This window comes from Hemitrygon akajei, chromosome 11 (assembly GCF_048418815.1).
Source record: "Hemitrygon akajei chromosome 11, sHemAka1.3, whole genome shotgun sequence".
Classification (NCBI taxonomy): domain Eukaryota; kingdom Metazoa; phylum Chordata; class Chondrichthyes; order Myliobatiformes; family Dasyatidae; genus Hemitrygon; species Hemitrygon akajei.
In genome coordinates this window covers 35,240,160-35,260,341 of record NC_133134.1, presented here as the reverse complement: position 1 = coordinate 35,260,341, position 20,182 = coordinate 35,240,160, and the positions used below count along the sequence as shown (strand labels likewise).

The 20,182-nt window shown below is 38.6% G+C and overlaps 1 long non-coding RNA gene across 1 annotated transcript in view; it reads left to right on the top strand.

Annotated features, from left to right (window-relative positions):
- Positions 1–2,088: 2,088 nt before the first annotated feature.
- LOC140735086 (uncharacterized) overlaps positions 2,089–20,182 on the top strand; it is a 41,925-nt gene continuing 23,831 nt past the window's right edge. Inside the window, exons 1-2 of the long non-coding RNA XR_012100682.1 lie at positions 2,089–2,236; positions 2,324–2,523. This is a non-coding gene — a long non-coding RNA (uncharacterized lncRNA). The remainder of the gene's footprint in view (positions 2,237–2,323; positions 2,524–20,182) is intronic.

Below are 20,182 nucleotides of genomic sequence, written 5' to 3'. Positions count from 1 at the left end.
TATAAATTTGAGGGGGAAAAGATGTAGAAAATTATGAAGACCATAAGACAAAGGAGCAGAAGTCGGCCATTCGGCCCATTGAGTCTGCTCCGCCATTTCATCATGAGCCGATCCAATCTCCCCTTTAGTCCCATTCCCCCGCTTTCTTACCATAACTTTTGATGCCCTGACTACTCAGATACCTATCAATCTCTGCCTTAAATAAACCCAATGACCCAGCCTCCACTGCCACCCTTGGCAACAAATTCCACAGATTCACCACCCACTGGCTAAAAAATTTTTTTTTCGCATCTCTGTTCTGAATGGGCACCCTGCAATCCTCAAGTCATGTCCTCTTGTACTAGACTCCCACACCATGGGAAACGACTTTGTCACATCCACTCTTTGTCCAATCCTTTCAACATTCGAAATGTTTCTATGAGGTCCCCCCTCATTCTTCTTTACGCCAAGGAGTACAGTCCAAGAGCGGTCGATCGGTCCTCATATGTTAACCCTCTCATTCCAGAATCATTCTAGTGAATCTTCTCTGAACCCTCTCCAATGTCAACACATCCTTTCTTAAATAAGGAGCCCAAAACTACACACAGTATTCCAAGTGAGTTCTTAAGGTGAGGTCAAGGTGAGAAAGGAGCAAGAGGAGCTACCACTACTGCATTTTATAACCCATGATGCTTGGAATGAGTCAATCATTCAGCCATTTTGTCAGTCACATTCATTAACAATTGAAGGGCATTTACATTTGCTCAGGTCTTATGTTCGGCTTTGCCGACAGCCTCCCCAGTGAGATCCATTTTAAAGTCAGGATCAACATAATGAAGGTCATCTTTATCAATATGAGGTTTTTATACCTTTAGTATGCATGTGATTTATTTATCAGTTGTAAGATGTTATGAAAAAAATTATTTTTGGCAATCTGCTTGTGTTTGAAAGTTCAATGTCTTTTGATAAAGCTCATTTAAAACTAATAATTAACAGCTGGTGTCAAGTTACATTTGCTCAGATTACATTGTTAACATGCCTAATAATTATAGTAGAATATTCATTGATGAGTTTTGTCAAGTTCAATTAATTTGCAATTAGAACTGTGCACTGTACAATGTAGAGAGCAGATCCTCAAACATTTCTTGGGAACTGTCTCTGTAGTGCATCAGACTTTCCTTCAGCAAGAACAATTCACTGGAGAATTGTCACCTGATTTAATGCACAAGGAATTACTTAGTTAAGAAGTCTGTTAAAAGCATTCTTCACAGCTTTGGTGGGTTAATGCATTCCTGCATTTTCACACTGCAAATTATTACGATCACAAAATACTCAAAATTGACCTAGCCCTAAACTGTGGTAGGGCAACTGTGTAGAAGACTTGAATTTTATATTGAATAATAAGCAAGCAGTTAGATATAAAGATTTACTCAAACCAAACCAAGTTTATATCAGGTCAGAAACATTGTTTGGTTTACAAAACTCATCTGAACTGAGAAATTCGGTTAAAATTTGTTGTTGGTCATGTGTGCTAAGCTAAACATGAGAAATGGCTGCAGAATGGACTCTCCTTCCAAACAGCAGGTCTCATTGAAGGCATGGTATCTCAGGGTGATTTTTAAGTTTTATGTTTACACCAAGATATAGTATTGTACATGTAACCAAAAATATTTCAATAGCTTGTATTGAATTGTCATATATCAAAGGAATATATCATGAATACATAGTAACTCAAACATTTTCACTACACATTAGCAGGAGTTCATTACTGAAATATCCTAGCTATATATCACACTGTAGAATTTCTCATGACAACAGTATTCTGCTTTCCATATTTCCAACATGTCACGGTTTTTTTTCTTTTCTAACTGCCCTCATTCATCTTCCTCTGTTTACATTCCTCTAGACAGATCAATTATGACTAACTACACAACATCAAAAGCAATCGTGTCACCTGGGCAACCTTGATCACCACCTTATCACAGACATTCCCTGTGTTCTCTCCACCCTCTCTCTCTCTCTCTTCAACTTAATAGAATATTCTTTTATCATCATTCCAGTTTCACTGAAGGGTTATTAACTCTGCTTCTCCCTCCACAGATACCACCTGAACTACTGTGTATTTCCGGCATTCTGCTTTCATATGACTGTATTATATTCAGTTTCACAAAGCTCATCCAAAAAACAACAAAAAAGAAAGCAATGGAATGAATCACATTGTCAGAAACCAATGCTGAACACAGACTATATGGTTAAGGTGAATGAATTTAGAGTGATGCAATTACATTCACAATAATGCATACCCACAATTTAATGATGAGCCACGCTATGATATTTCACACAGATCGAAGAATAAATAATCACATACAAGAGGCAAGCTGTGGGAGGTCCAGAGAATCTAAAGATAATCGTGCAACAGGATCATGGGAACAATGGATGTGTGTCCATTGACAAATAGATGCCTCTGAGACAGCGATCCAGCACCAGCATCAAAGAACCTCAATAAACAGGAAAACCCATTGTGCAGCTGAACAGGAACTCAAGGTATTGTTATGCCTGATATTATCATTGTTTTCTCTTTCATCAGAAGAAAGTGCTGGGTGCAATATTTCAACATTGAGGATTTACCAACAAGCGGTGACTTCATCAGTGATATCATTGGAATGTATTGTGCTGCACCCTTTGAACGCTGAAGAGATCATCTAACTAAACTGTTGTGTTTTATGCAAGTAGCTGAGTTCTCCATGAATCTACCAAACCAATCACCATTGCTACAGGAACCACAAGGAGACAGGAAGTACACTTCAGAGAAAGAAAAGTATACTAAGGTGAATGAGGAGGATATGTAAAGATGGGTGAAGAATATAAGGAAAGGAGTAATTTCAATGTATGACTGCAGCAAGTAAGATGGACTTTTATACTTGCTGAGCAAAAAGGGGCTAAAAATTGTCGTAATGCTGGCTAATACCTTGCACTTTCAAATGCAGTACCTTTCTTCGCAAAAGGAAGAATTATAAGCCCGAAAGGTTTATACCAGACAGATTAATTTATTTATTTAGTGATACAATAAAGAGTAGGCCCTTCCAGCCCTTCAAACAGTGCCACCCCAGTAACACCTGACAACCCTGATTTAGCCATAACCTAATCATGGGACAATTTACAATGACCAATTAACCAACCCACTATGTCTTCAGACTGTGGGAGAAAACTGGAGTACCCAGGGAAAACTCACGCATTCCATGGGGAGGACGTGCAGACTCCTTACAGAAGGTGCCAGGGTTGAACTCGGAACTCCGATGCCTCGAGCCGTAATAATGTTCTGCTAACCAATGTCAGTGATAGGGAATCTTTTACAAATAATAAAAGGGGCTGAAAAGTAGAAGTCACTTGGACGGGTGTGGCTGATTTATTAAGGATAAGTCATGTTTGATTAATTTGATAGTCTTTTTGATGATGCAACAATGGATGGATAAAAGGAGTTTCATTGATATCGTGTGTTTGGCCTTTCAAAGCATTTTTGAAGTTCTTCATATACACTAAATCCTATATGCTAAAGCAGCATCAAAATTGGCTAAGGGATGGAAAGCAGTGTGCAGTGACTGTCTGTTTATCGGAATGGAACAGAACGGTTCCCCAAGGTTTAGTCCAAGGTCTAAGGCTATTTCTGTTATACATCAGTGCCTTAGACTTGGGGGTCACAGGGCACACTCTCAGAATTTGCAGATGACATGAATCTTCAAAATATGATTCAGTAGTACAAAGGATAGCAATAGACATAAGGTACAAAACCAAGGGAGTAGAATAACCTGACATGAGACTGTGAGAGTGCAAAGCGATATATTTTTTGGAGGGAAGTGAGGAAAGACATTGCATGCTGAAAGTGCTGTAATAGAGAGATGTTAATGTGTTTCCAAATAACCTTTGACAGTGGCAGTAACAAGTAAAGATGCAGTTAATGAAGCTCATGGGATCATGAGATTTATAAAATAGAGAAAGAGCATAGCCAGAAAGTCATATCAGATGTATATAAAATACTAATTTGACTCCAGTTGAAGTACTGTGTCCATTTCAGAATGCTAAAATTTTAGTAGGATGTGCTTTCTTTTAAATAAGATTTTCTACAATGATTCTAAGGGAGACAATGTAGTTACATGGAGAGGCTGGAAGAAATTACAGTTCTCATTAGTATGGGAACAGATAGGGTAAAATTTATAGGAGATGTTTAAATTAATGAATAAACATTAGTTCAGTTGTGCATGCAAAGCTTTCTGGGTTATTGTGACTAACTTGGGAGAGGCATCTCACACACTAATGGAGCAACTTGCCAATAAAATACTCAACAGGATTCCTTCGCACATCTTGTCGCACCAAATAACAGTGGTGATATGGAGATATAAAATTGCTATGATGTGACTTTGAATTCTTCAACATTGTCCCTGGACCATGCAAAGTCAAAGTCAAATAGGCAGACAAACTGTCTACTATTAAACAACTTAAATCAGTACTCCTCCATCTTGAATAGCCCTTGGAAGCATTAGTAGATCTAAAAGGAGTGATGGGAGTAACATATTGTACTTTAAGTGGAGGCTTGATCAACTACCACTAATTGGGCTGTTATTTGATTATTGATGCTGCACAGTTTTTGTGAAGTTGCCTTCCTGTTCCAGGGCACTTAATAGATCTATCTCCATCTATAGTGCATGAACAGATGTGAAATTATACTGCATCACAATCAGTAAATTTATGGGCAGAAAATTATTCACTGTTGATATAGGGACATGGTTTAATAAGCTTTGAGGAAGAGCATGCCAGGACCAGCTCCTGTAAAAAAAAATATATGATGCCAAACTAGTAAAGCTACAGCATATGTGCTAAGTAAAAAGTGCAATTTTAGGTACAACCAATGGATCACCCTAAAGCCATATGTCATCTAGTCATGAAAGTTGGTGGACAATTACATAGCTAAAGGGAGGAAAAGTCTTCAAGGACATAACCTCCTCCTGAGTTCACTTCCACAATAGAATCTGATCCTCAGCTAATTTTATTTAATCCACATAATATCAATAACAAACACATTCAGATAACAAATAAAATGATTGTGAATGTTACTGACTGATATCTCAACTCCAGAGTAGAGGTCTTGGGCCAGCCATCTTTAGTAGCTTCATATAACTTTCCAGGTATCATGAGGTCAGGATGTTTTGCTGATCTTTGCACGATATTCAATTCCATTTGGCCCACCTGAAGTAATGACAACACCTATACTTGCCTGCAGGATGATTTGGACAAGTAGCAATTAACATTCCTTCTCACAAGTTTCAGGCAGTGACCATCTATACCAAGAAAGAATTTAACTATCCCCCTTAATTTTAAGCAGAAGGACAAGGGGATTTTCTAAGGTGAATGAGGACAGTGAGGCTCCCCTCACCATCTTAACTGCATTTTATAGGAACACCATTGAAAGCGTCCTAACAAGTTGCATCCCCATCTGGTATGGGTGCAGCCAATCATCAGATTGGAAGACCCTACAGAGGACTGTGGGAATGGCTGAAAGGATCATAGGGGTCTCTCTCCCATCCACCAGGGACATTTATCAGGAGTTCTGTATATGCAGGGCACTTAGCATTATTAAGGATCCCACCCATCCATCCAGCATCCTCTTTGACTTTCTATCATCAGGCGGAAGACTCCGATGCACAAAAACAAGAATGGTCAGGATGGGAAACAATTTCTTCCCTCAGGCCATTAAGCTTCTGAACTCCCTGCTGCAACATATTCAAAGTGTCACTGGTTAATCTGTTCCACACCTTACAATATTTAATTTATGCACTTTAGTTTGTTAATTGATGTGTAATTCATCTGTAGATTTCATCCTTACGTTTATAAGTTATTATATGTTATATGTGTTTATATACTACATCCTGGGCTGGAGTAACATTGTCTCATTTGACAGTATTCTTGTATATAGTTAAAAGACAATAAACTTAACTGGCTTGACTTGACTTGAATTAACATTAGCAAATTACATCAGGTAGAATGACATGGCAGTAGGTATATCAGTATCATTATCAAGAGTATCTCCTCCAAGTCAAATGTCATGCTACTTGGAAATATATCACTGGTCCTTCATTGTTATAATTACTTAAATCCTGGAAGTCCTAACACAATTAGGATTAGGATTTGAAAAGCCCTGTCTGAGAGAGACATTTCACAGAAATATTAAAAAAAAAATTAGATTAATATTTGGAAAATGAATGGTGGGAGTGAACTAACTGCTTCCCCTTCTAAAGTGGCACAGTATTGTAGTGGTCACCAGCTGTAAGATCAGGGTTCAATTCCCACGGCTGTCTGTAAGGCATGTGTACATTCTGCCCATGACCACGTGGGTTTCCTCTGTATGCTCTGACTTCCTCCTGTGTTCCAACAACGTACGGGTAGGATTATGAGTTGTGAACATGCAATGTTGGCATCAGAAGCATGGCAATACTTGGGGGCTGCCCAGCACAATTCTTGCAGATTTGATTTTATTACAATATACATGTGACAAATAAGTCTATTTACAAAGTAAATTTACTATCAAAGTACATATATGTCATCATATACAAACCTGAGATTCATTTTCTTGTGGGTATATGCTGTAAATCCAAAAAAACACAATAGAATCAATGAAAGACCTCACCCAATTGGACAAAGAATGTGCAAAAGTCAACAAACAACAACAATAATAATAAATAAGCAATACATATCGAGAACATGAGATAAGGAGTCTTTGAAAGTGAATCACTCAGTTGTGGGAATAGTTTAGTGATAGGGCAAGTCAGGTTGAATGAAGTTATCCTCTCCAGTTAAAGAATGCGATGGTTGTGTGATTATAACTGTTCCTGAACCTGGAGGTATGATTCATGAGTCTCCTGCACCTTCTTCCTGATAGTACCATTGAGAGGATGGTGTGGTTTAGGTCATGGGGGCTCCTTGATAATGGATGCTGCATTCCTGTGACAGCACTCCATGCAAATGTGCTCAATGGTGGGATGGGCTTTATCAGTGATGAACTGGGCCCCATCCACTGCTTTTTGTAGGATTTTATGTTCGGGGCATTGGTGTTTCCATACCAGGCTGTGATGCAACCCGTCGACATGCTCTCCACCATCTATAGATAGATAGATAGATAGATACTTTATTCATCCCCATGGGGAAATTCAACTTTTTTCCAATGTCCCATACACTTGTTGTAGCAAAACTAATTACATACAATACTTAACTCAGTAAAAAATATGATATGCATCTAAATCACTATCTCAAAAAGCATTAATAATAGCTTTTAAAAAAAAAGTTCTTAAGTCCTGGCGGTAGAATTGTAAAGCCTAATGGCATTGGGGAGTATTGACCTCTTCATCCTGTCTGAGGAGCATTGCATCGATAGTAACCTGTCGCTGAAACTGCTTCTCTGTCTCTGGATGGTGCTATGTAGAGGATGTTCAGAGTTTTCCATAATTGATCGTAGCCTACTCAGCGCCCTTCGCTCAGCTACCGATGTTAAACTCTCCAGTACTTTGCCCACGACAGAGCCCGCCTTCCTTACCAGCTTATTAAGACGTGAGGCGTCCCTCTTCTTAATGCTTCCTCCCCAACACGCCACCACAAAGAAGAGGGCGCTCTCCACAACTGACCTATAGAACATCTTCAGCATCTCACCACAGACATTGAATGACGCCAACCTTCTAAGGAAGTACAGTCGACTCTGTGCCTTCCTGCACAAGGCATCTGTGTTGGCAGTCCAGTCTAGCTTCTCATCTAACTGTACTCCCAGATACTTGTAGGTCTTAACCTGCTCCACACATTCTCCATTAATGATCACTGGCTCCATATGAGGCCTAGATCTCCTAAAGTCCACCACCATCTCCTTGGTCTTGGTGATATTGAGACGCAGGTAGTTTGAGTTGCACCATATCACAAAGTCCTGTATCAGTTTCCTATACTCCTCCTCCTGTCCATTCCTGACACACCCCACTATGGCCGTGTCATCAGTGAACTTCTGCACATGGCAGGACTCCGACATTTGTCAAAGCTTTAGATGTCATGTCAAATCTTCAAAGTTCAAAGTACATAAAGTACATTTATTATTAAAGAATGAATGTATAAATTATACAACCTTGAGATTTGTTTTCTCACAGTAGCCAAAAAGTAAGAAACTTGAAAGCAACCAATTAAAAAAATAAAAGAACATCACACAATAAACAAGAGAAAGAAGAAAACCCAGATCATGCAAACAATTGAAGTGAACAACAATCTGAACCAAAAAATTGGAGCAGCCCAGAGTAGGCCCAATGAAGGCTTCAGTGCCCTGGAGAAAGGAGAAAGGAGAGAACATTGTAGAGAGCAAGTGAAATCGGCTCCTGCCTTCAACCTAGGCTAGAGTTTATATTGTCTAAACAGCATATTGTACCTCACATTAGGACCCAGGTACTGCTACTGCAAAAGACACTGGACATAGACCACACTGCCCAGTAGTGTGCTTTGGGCCTAGATTTTGTGGAAGTGTTTTGGAACCCCTGGTGCTGTTGGTTATATGCTGATGATAATTGGGCAGAGATTTCTCCAAACAAACCTGACTGAGGTCTCCAACTATGATTGGAATAAAGCTAATGTTTAATCTTTAAAGAGATAGTAAACATTTGTTATTACTACTAAATGTGGGTTTACTTTCCATGGAAACAGATTGTTCATTGCCAGAATAGGATGTTGACCTGGAAGGAAATTCCATGTAAACCAAAGTGATGCATATACAAATTAGTTAATGGGCACAACATGTCCTTGTTTGAATTAATCTAAGTTCAGATCCTGTTCTTGGACTTTCCGATGTAATGAACCACACCTTTCACAATTTAGGTTCAGAGATATTCTCCACTTTTATTTCCTGGCTATTGACAGAGTTAGTACAGGTATAATTTTAAAAGTGTATTACTTTTGTTATAAATTATTCTGACAGTTTGTTTGCTTTTACAAACAATTCTGGGTAGAATTGGTACTCCAATTTTATGTTTAGAATAGGCAGATCTACATAAATTCTGCAGATTATCATGGAAACACATTGGAGGGTTTCAACACCAAACATCAGCAATTCCTTCATCCACAGATGCTGCCTAGCCTGCTGAGATCTCCAAATTCTAGCAACTACAATTTCTTGTGTTTCCATGGAAACTCATTGCTTCCTTTGAAAATGTTATTTCACCATGAGAGGAAAGAGAGGACTCGCAACAGGAAAATCACAAATCTTATTTGATTAATGAATTAACAGAGTTTTAAGAGTATAGATTTCAAGATTCAAGATTGTTATATGTCAGTACATGAGGATAAAGGAGAATGAAATGACTGTTACCGTGGATCTGATGCAGCAATAGAAAACACGTAAGCATAAAAAACATAATAAAAACAAAAAAAACACAATTAATATACAGTAAATATAAGAGCAATCCTATGAAACACAATGAACAATTAACTGTTGTATAAATGGATTGAATGAATGAATATAAAATGACACTAGGTCATGTATATGTCGTGGTGGTGGGGTGGGTTAATGGGTAAGGATGTCGATCAGTCTGCCAGCTTGAGGGAAGTAACTGATTATGGGTCTAATGGTCCTGTTGTGGATGCTGAGTAGTTTCTTCCCTGATGGGACTGGAACAAACAGTCCATAAGCAGGGTGGAAGAGGTCCTTCATGATATTGCTGGCCTTTTTCCTGCACCTTTCTGTAAATATGCTTGATGGTCATAGAAGTATGCTTGATACTCTGTTAAATGTTTCTGCTTGCTTAAATCTTTACCACCTTTGGATTGTTAAAGAGTTCATTAATATTAATTCTTTTGGGCCTACCTATAAACTTCTCCAATGCTGTACATGACTCCTGTAAATAAAATGTCAAGACTACATGCTTATTTGCAGCAAACCTAAAAGTCCACTGTCATTCGCATCTGACACAGACAAAAGCTCACACTTCCCAAACAAAGCATTTAGAATCCAGCAAGATTCTGAAAGAGCTGATGTAATGTTATAAGAATATTAAATTCTGTAACTCAGTGAATTGAGAGCAGTGTAGCTAATATGGATAGAATTGTGAAAACATCATAATCCTTTTCATTATTAATATATTCCCAATGTTTCTTTGGAATATTTTTTCAACAAAAATGCAACATGAAAATGATATGTTACTTCTTTATGTAGAGTAGTTGACTGCATATTAAAACATAACTTGAATCTTAGAAGTGATTTGAATGTGTAAATAGCTAAAGGATTAGTTTTGCATTAGGTTATGACTTATTTTCCTGCTGCCCACTTGGGGTTTTGAAACAATTGTGGTAAGCAAATAAGATCTGATATTCATGCTACGGCTGATATTATTAATTATTTAAAGATTGTGTATTTCATGTATTATTAGATCAACTGAGTGGTGAGCCATTTCTATTACAATTTATAATGAGTGAAGTCATCACCAACAATAGTATTGTTGTCTTAGTGCTGTTTAGTTTGATTGGAACTGTAATTACTTAGGCATTGTGAGATTCAAATAGAGTGTCAAAATTAAAAAACACACACACACACACACACACACACACACACACACACACACACACACACACACACACACACACACACACACACACACACACACACACACACACACACACACACACACACACACCCCTCCCCCCCCCGTAAGGAGTTTGTATGACCCCCCTGTGAAATATGTGAGTTTCCTTTCAGTGATCTGGTTTCCTCCCACAGTCTAAAGATGTACCGGCTGGTAGATTATTGTCCTGTGATTAGAGGAGGATTAAATTGGAGGATTGCTGGGTGGCACAGCTTGAAGGGCCAAAAGGGCCTACCTTGCACAGTATGCCAGTAAATAATTAAATAAATGTGTAAAATGCTGCTTCAAAGAGAATGCACAGGAACACATTACTCAATGCTGTTCAACAGCTGTAAGAAGGATGAGAAAAGACAGTAAAGACAGTTAAGAAAGCATTGGATGATCTGGAAAGCATTATAATCAATCAACAAGATAGAAGAGACATGCATCTTTAAGAAGGGATGCAGCAAACATTACACATAATTCTGATAATTTTCCCCTCCCCCTTCCCTTTCTTTTATTTCTCTACTCTGGCCTCTTACCTCCTCTCCTCACCGGTGTATTACCTTCCCTGATGCTCCTTCTCCTCCCCTTTCTTCCATGATCTGCTCTCCTCTCCTATCAGATTGTTTCTTCTCCATCCCTTTGCCCTTTTCATTTATCATCTCCCAGCTTATAAGTTCAGCCCCCTCCCTCATCCACCTAGCTTTACATATTACCTTTTTCTTGTTCTCCTTCATCACCCCATACCTTCTATACTGGCATCTTTCCCACTTCCCTTCTAGTCCTAGTGAAGGGTCTCAGCCCAAAATATCGAGTGTTTATTCACTTCCATAGATGCTGCTTAACCTCTTGAGTTCCTCCAGTATTACGTGTACATTGCTCTGGATTCAAGCATCTGCAGGATCTCTTGTGTTTGCACATAATCTTGATAGTTTAGGCTGGTGAAATATCTCTCTCAGAAGTTGAATGCTAAATATCAAAGGCCAAATGACATCATTTTACTTCAGTACCTGTTATATTTTATTATGCCTGTGGTTTGCCTCCCACACTTTTAAATGCTTTCCCTTGTACAGAATAAAACAAGTGGAAGTGCATGTCAAGGCAGTATTTCATCTCAAGGTTCAGAAGGCTTTGAAACATCACTCAGCTTTCCTTGTGCAGTTTTCAAAGTCACTTGACTTTTTTGCATTTATAACACCTTTAATACCTAGCATGATTTCTAAGTCTGAATGCAGCATTGAATTGGAAATGCATTATACCAGCAAGCATTGTCAATTAATATTTTTAGTTAGAATTCAGAATCCCGTTGAAGCTTTTGCATAAATAATGTGGAGGTCAGTTTTGGAGGAAACTAGACACATCTTCCTAACCTTAGAGATTAACTTGAAGCCTTCAGCTTTGTCTGTACTATCAATTATTTTCTCCATGAATGGAGCTAGAATTTGAATTGCCTTTAGCTTGCCTGGAAGTCACAGACTTACCACTTTCAAGAGCTGAACAGATTCTCACAACAGTATGTAAAATAAAAGCACATCACTCCTCTGTGTAATAACCAGCATAATAATAAGCTAATTGCAAGAAATTTTATATCTTAAGCTATTCTATTATTATCAATACTGATGTAATACCAACACCTTTTGACAATCATGAACTGCTTAATGTAATTTTAGCAACCATCTTGCTATGAAGGAATTTCTTCTTTATATATCAGTCAATCAATGGTCCAAAACATTCTGTGGCAGGCTGATTAAAAGCATTCTCTGTCAGTTACATTTCACCTCACTTGTTTAATGGAAACAATATTTTGTCTTGTGAGGTGCTGGAGTGAGATGAAAATAATATGCCATCCTGCGTGGTGCTTCTGGGACCAGCGTGAAAAGGGCAATCAATTGTGTAGATCTTTAACCAAACAAACTGAAATAAAGGGGGCAAGATCCAATACAGGAAGGATAAGTTAGAGTAAGTGTATTTGACATGTGATACAGAGAGAAAAAGTAAAGAGAGGAAATGTAGCATTGCTCTGTAAGAGAAGAGGGAAAATACAAAGAAAATCTTGAAAATTAAATATGAGCTTTTTTAAAAGCAAATATTTCAAACAATTAAAATTGAATAAATAAGATGCCATTGTAATCCTGAACTTTAAGAGCAGAGCAAATTGACTGACAAAAATCAATAATTATCAGAAGGCTTAAGGGTTCTTTGCTGTCAGTGAACTTAACTTTGTGTGGTGTGTTTTCTCACATCTATACTGCAAGTACAGGAATCTGATAGCACTCAATGCATTTGATCTGCAAGCTGGGTTTATTTTTGTGAAACTGTTGTTGGAACAAAGCATCTCAAATAGTGCTTCAGTGATTTCTGAGTCGTTGTCTTTGCATCATGCCTCTGTATGGGAATAACTATTAGCATTTTTCTTTTTGGTAGATTTTTTTGCATAAGCTTAACAATTTGAATATCTTTTCAGGTTCAACATGAAATCTTCTCTTACTGTCACGTGTTTATTCATGGAAAGGATTGATTATCTTTATTACTTACATATCAAGAGTTTCACTTGCTTTACACCCATGACTCCGTGGCTAAGTACTGCTACAGCACCATATGCACCTTTGCTGACAACACCAGTGCTGTGGGCTGTATCAAAGGGGGTGATGAATCAGCATACAGAAGGGAGATTGAAAATTTGGGTGTAATAACAACAATAATGTCAATAAGACAAAGGAACTGTTTGTAGATTTTAGGGCAGGGAAACCAGAGGTTCATGAGTCAGTAATCATTAGAGGATCAGAGGTGGAGAGTGTCAGTAACTGTAAATTCCTGGGTGTCACTATCTCAAAAGACCTGTCCTGGACCCATTATATAAATATCATTGTGAAGAAAGCACAGCAGTCCCTCTACTTACTCAGGAGTCTGCAAAGATTTGGCATGTCATTGAAAACCTTGGCAAACTTTGATAGATGTGTGGTGGAAAGTGTGCTGACTGGCTGCATTACGGCCTGGTATGGGAACACCAATGCCTTTGAGAAGAAAATCCTACAAAAGGCAGTGGATTCAGTCCAGTACATCACGGGTAAAACCCTCCCGACCATTGAGCTCATTTACATGAAACATCGCAGAAAAGCAGCAGCATCAATCATCAAAGATCCTCACTGCCCAGGCCATGCTCTTTTCTCGCTGCTGTCATCAGGTAGAAGGTACAGGCGCCTCAGGACTCGCACCACCAGGTTCAAGAACAGTTTCTTCCCCTCAGGCTCTTGAACAAAAGGGATAGCTACACTCTTTTAAGGGCTCTTATATTGTTTTATCATGCTCGTCATTTATTGCTATTTATTTATATCTGCATTTGCACACTTTGCTTACAGTTCCTGATGTTTACAATTTACAGTTACTGTTCTATAGATTTGCTAAGTATGCCCGCAGAAAATTAATCTTAAGGTCGTATGTGGTATGTACTCTGTTAATAAATCTTACAATCCATCCAAAAGCATGATCACAAAAGATATGGTTTAATTTACTAATTTAGCATGGAGGAATTACCAGTGTTAAATAATATATAATGCAGCAACAGCTGAAGCAATATAAGCAGACACAGAAAATGAGAAAAATGTATATTTTGCCAGAATAACAATGAAATTTTAACCTTCAGAAATTTTCTCCCTCTTTTTATTATTCAAATGCTCCATTGTGATTTCAGGTATTAGCTTCACTTAATTATTATGGCGACTATACAGGAATTAAGCTCACCTGAATATTAATAATTAAGCTACAGTATTACAAATGAGGCTTATGTTTGTTCATGCTTGGAGGTCACAAGCTCCAAGACATCACTGACATTTACTGAAACAAGTATGACCAAATATCCTCTGATTTCAATGAACCACGCTGTTCCCTCCAACAATAAAGCTGCACAGGAATACCTTGGAAAATGTAAAGCACTTCTCATATTTCAGGAAATACACCTCAACAAAGGCAAATAGCATTATACCAGCATAGACTTTGGTCGACTGAAGAAAGAGGGAGTTGTAGACCAGGAACTCAGAAATAGCACAAACCCCAGTCTAATGTGAAACACAAGATTCTGGAAATACTGGGAATTTTGAACAATACACATAAACCGCTTGAGGAACTTAGCAAGTTGAGCTGCATTTCTTGATGAAGGGTTTTTGTCCATATATTCTTCTCTATAGATGCTGCCTAACTTGCTGAGTTTCTCCAGCATGTTGCATCTGTTATTCAAAAGAGAAACCATTATCTCTGTCCTGCTGTATGCATCTGAGAGATGGACTGTCTACAGCAGGCACCCTAAAGTACTGGAAAAATATCAAAAACTGTGTTTCCAGAAAATCCTCCAGGAACCAACCTTCTTATCCTTTCTAAAATCATTATCTCAATCCATGAGGCCCTATTCAACATCTGTTGGCTCTGTTGGGAAAGCCACATTATTCATCTGCAGGACACCAGATCCCAAGTGAGAAATTCTATTTTGATCTTTGTCATAGGCAGAAATTATTGGATAATCAGAAAAAGAGTCCAAGATGTTCTCAAAGCCTCCTTGAGAAATGGAATATCTCTACCGAGTGCTGAAGCTCTAACCTATGAATAATCAGAGTAGAAAGGTGCATTTGGGATGGTACTGAGAAAGTTATGTCCATGCTTTGTGAGCACAGAGGACATGTGCGAGTGCAAGAACATGAGCAGCATATCACAAACTAATCACCAGCCTGTCTATCAGACATCCTCTGCCACATCTATTAACAATTTACCTCACCAGTCACCTCAGAAGTGACAAAACTGAAGTTGAAGCAAGTTATCTTTGATTCAAAGACACTACTGAAGAAGAAGTTTGTGTTGTGCTTGGTCATAAGCTGCATTCAAATACAAATGTACTTTTTGTTTATTACTTATGTGATTGTCATTACCAAAAAGGGCAGGAAAGGTGGATGGTCTCAGCAACTTAAACTAATAGAAAAGTGCACAACCTGATGTTATATTTTCATTGTGAAGAAATATATTTTCAATTTCCTTGGCAGCTCCATTTTGAAACACCTGAATAAGGATCTCCAGTAATTTCATCAGCAATTACAACCCAATCATTGATATATATTCTGTTCTATGTGATAGTTTATGTCCATGGCCTTCCATCAACAACAGAACTTGCTAGCTTGTTATAACATTAAACTGAATATGTAGACTATTTGACATACTGTATATTGACACTGAACTGAGGCCATAATCTCATTTTGCAGACTCTCCTTGATTTCTGAGTTGATGAAGAACACTGAGTCTCTGTCATTACATATCAACACCTCTTTCTCTCAGCTATGAAGAACTGTAGTTCAAAAATGCTTTCCAGTCCATTACCAAATTAAGTGTCAACAATTGCAATATTCAACCAACATACTGAAGTCATTTAATTATATTGTGTCATATGATACTTAATGTCATAATTCCCTCACATAATTAATACCTTACTTTTGAAATGAAGTGACTTGGAGACTTTAGCATTAATTGCTCAGTCTAATTTGCTCTGTTTTTAGCTCACTCAATCTGTAATGAAGTATTAAGAGTATAAGAACCAGAACCAATAGTGGGCCAGAAAACTCCCCACATCTAACACTCCACAATCCCACCATCCCATTTCCATCATTCTCTATTTCAAGTTCCCTTTCCACCAAAATCCTATTCCCTTTCCTCCTCATTTGAAATTTTGTCAATATGGCCACTTTATTTTGTGCCTCATGTACCTAATAAATGTGCCACTGAGTGTTCATGGTCTTCTGCTGCTGTCGCCCATCCACATCAACGTTCAATGTGTTGTGCATCCAGAGATGCTCCGGCACACCTCTGTTGTAACATATGGTTAATTAAGTTACTGCCACCGTTCTATCAGCTTAAACTTGTCTGGCCATTTTCCTCTGACCTCTCTCATGAACGAGGCGTTTTCGCCCACAAATCGACTGCTCACTGGATGTTTTGTTTCTTTTTCTCTTGGCATTCTCTCAATTAGAGAAAACTATTTCGGGAATCTAAGGCAGGGGAAAGTGTCTTTCTGCATTTCCCCTGTCAATGTTTTATCAGAATCTTAAACATGTCAAATAGGTCACCTCGTGGTAGACTAAACTGAAGTAGATGCATCTTATTCTGACTATGGATCTGTCTTCTCAAAGTTCAATACTCAATGTTCAAAGTATCAATGTACATACGTGTCACCATATACAACCCTGAGATTCATTTTCTTTGGCATACTCAATAGACCTATAGAAAAATAACCTTAACAAGATCAATGTAAGTATGCCCAACTAGGGTGTTCAAGCAGAGTGCAAAAGACAACAAACTGCAAATACAAAAATAAGAAATAATAATAAATAAATAAGCAATAATTATCGAGAACATGAGATGAATAGTCCTTGAAAGTGAGTTCATCTGTTGTGGGACTATCTTAATTATAGGAAAAGTGAAGTTGCGCGTAGTTATCCCCTTTTGTTCAAGAGCCTGAGGGTTGAAGGGTAGTAAATATTCCTGAACCTGGTGGTGTGAGTCCTGAGGCTCTTATACCTTCTTCCTGAGGGCAGCAATGAGAAGAGAGCATGTCCTGGTTAGAGGGGGCACCTGATGATGGATGTTGTTTTTGGGTGATAGTTATTCATGGAGATGTGTAGTTGAGAGAGCTTTACTCATGATGCTCTGTGCCACATCCATTACTTTTCTGTAGGATTTTCTATTCGAGGGTATTGGTGTTTCCATACCAGACCACGATGCAGCCAGTCAATATACACATCAATAGAAATTTGTCGAAGTTTTAGATGTCATGCCAAATCTCTGCAAAGTCCTCAGTAGAGGCACTGCCATGCTTTCTTTGTAATTGCACTTACATACTGGGCTCAGGACAGGTCCTCCGAAGTAATAACACCTAGCAATGTACCATTACCAACCCTCTCCATCTCTGATCCTCCAATGAAGACTGGTTCATGGATCTCTGGGTTCCTTCTCCCGAAGCCTACAATCAGTTCCTTGGTCTTGCTAACATTGAGTAAGAGGTTGCTGTTATGACATGGCTCAGCCAGATTTTCAATCTCCCTCCAATATGCTGATTCATCACAACCTTTGATTCAGCCCAGTGGTGTTGTCAGCAAACTTGACCTGTGCTTAGTCACACAGTCATAAGCGTAAAGCAAGTAGTGCCGGGGGCTAAGTACACAGCCTTGTGGTGTACCTGTGCTGATGGAGATTGTGGAGGAGGGGCTGTTACCAATATGAACTGACTGGGGTCTGCAAGTGAGAAAATCAAAGATCCTATTGCGCAAGGTGGTACTGAGGCCAAGTTCTTGAAGTTTATTGATTAGTTTTGAATGGATAATGGTATTGAATGCCATGCTGTAATCAATAAAGAGCATCCTGGTTAATGCATCTTTGCTGTCTAAATGTTCCATGGTTGAGTGAAGAGCCAATGAGATGGCATCTGCTGTGGATCTGATGCTCCGTTAGGAAAACTGGAGTGGATCCAAGAAACTTCTCGAGAGGAGTTGATATGTTTCATCACCAACCTCTCAAAACACTTCATCGCTATGAATATAGCGCTATAGATCAATAGTCATCGAGTTAGGTCACTATGCTCTTCTTGCTCACCAGTTTAATTGAGCCAAAGAATAAATAAAGTAAATTAAAACACTCTAGAAATTTTACAAACGTATTTCTGTTCTGGCTGTGGATTATTTACACCATATAAAATGAATCCAAGAATCCCTTTCCTATTAATCCCTCTCCATTTTGCACAATCACCCAACCAAAGCCGATAAACAAACACACACAGACATTAGTTACATATATAATCAACATATGAAACTATAGCTATTGAATTCAGTGTAGGGATTTGTGATTTATGATTCAAGGTATTTCTGATGTAGAGAAGCATAAGTGCTTCACCATCCACACACACCTTTTGCTGAAAACAGTAATTGGAAAGATCAATGAAAATTATACCTGTCTCAAGTAGGATTCAAATGCATCTTGAAAAATTCAGTGGGTTTTATTCAGATCATCTGGTTTTCTCCCATAGTCCACAGACACACCAGGTAGGTTAACTTGCTGTTGTAAAGTGTCCTGTGATTAGATTAAGGTTAAGTCAAGGTTGCCTGGGATTGTTGGGTGGTCTGGCTTAGAGGGCTGGAGGGCCTATTCTGCACTGTATTTCCAAATAAGATAATACAACAAGGACACAGATCTATGAGTCTGTGACTGAACCGGGGATGTGTTTATTACTGGGCACCAGATCTTAAAGAAGTCATGCATTCCATGGACATAAGAGATTCTGCAGATGCCGGAAGTTAGCTGTGGAGTGAGTCTGCTGCAGATTCACAGACCTGCAACCACTAGAGACCAGAGTCTAAAGTGTTAAATTGTGAAGGCTGGTTGCAGGGACTTTTTTATGTATGGCAAATAATTCCAGTACATTAATTGCTACAAATGTTATTTGAGAGTAATTAATTCAGAATGATGTTGACATAATGACTTTTAAATTCAGTGGGGAGTTTTAATGGTCTGCTGCTGTTTCCAACTGTTTATTTCATATTTTTCTGGGGTTTCTGCCAGACCATTGACTTTCAGGGTCTATGTCTTTAAATGTCTGTTCAGAATTGGTATTTACTGCTGTACTGTTGTAAACCAGTCAATCTGGTTGAGCCTGGATTACATTCTTTTTAAAAAAAAAGGCTGGTTGTGGAATTGTGGAATTTAGTTTACTGCCTGATGCTGCTATTATGCTGGGTTTCCAGGTGATACTTGAGCACACATTATAATATGGTTTACAATTGCAAGAGTGATGTTTGTGTGTTTGAATAGTACAGAGTACATGATGTCCAGTGCTAATGCATTGAGAGATCAGATGTCAACATTCTTGGGGTTCTTGGAATTCCCAGTATTCAACATCAAGAAAGATTCTACTGCCTCTACATATTAAAAGAATCATCCATTTCATGTAGATTATTAATGACTGATTGTAGAAGTGCTGAACTGAATAAGTTGTCATGTGGCAACCACTCTGCTAATCAAAACCCCACAGAGTGCGCCACCAGAGTAATCAAGCAACCCTCCTGCAGCACAGACCAGTCCTGTATACACCACAGAATGGCCCTCCAAATTTAAAGCATTGTCCAATATGTCCCTAATATCTGGCAACGATGAGGCTCTAACCTTGCCTCATCTCTGATGAGGAAGGAAGGACAAGGGAGGAGGCAATATCAGGAACTTTCTTCTGATGGGGCTATCTGTGACCAACTGATCAGATTCCAGTTTCAATGGCCACAAATCTGTGGTCTATTACACCACAATTATTATTGAATCATCCCTCTGTTGTGGATCATCATAGTGCCACTTTGACCACACTGGCAAAATGGAAGACAAATTAACACATTTAAGGAACATATAAGCATTACTAACCTCCTTTGTGCAGATTGACAATGCAATCCATGTCTTGTGTATGTCTTCATGAATCCTTGCGCCTCTGAGTGGCGCTGCCCCAGAGTCTCAGTTTGGCTTGCTCATTTACAGTGGGCAAGTGGCCCAGGATGATGAGGTTG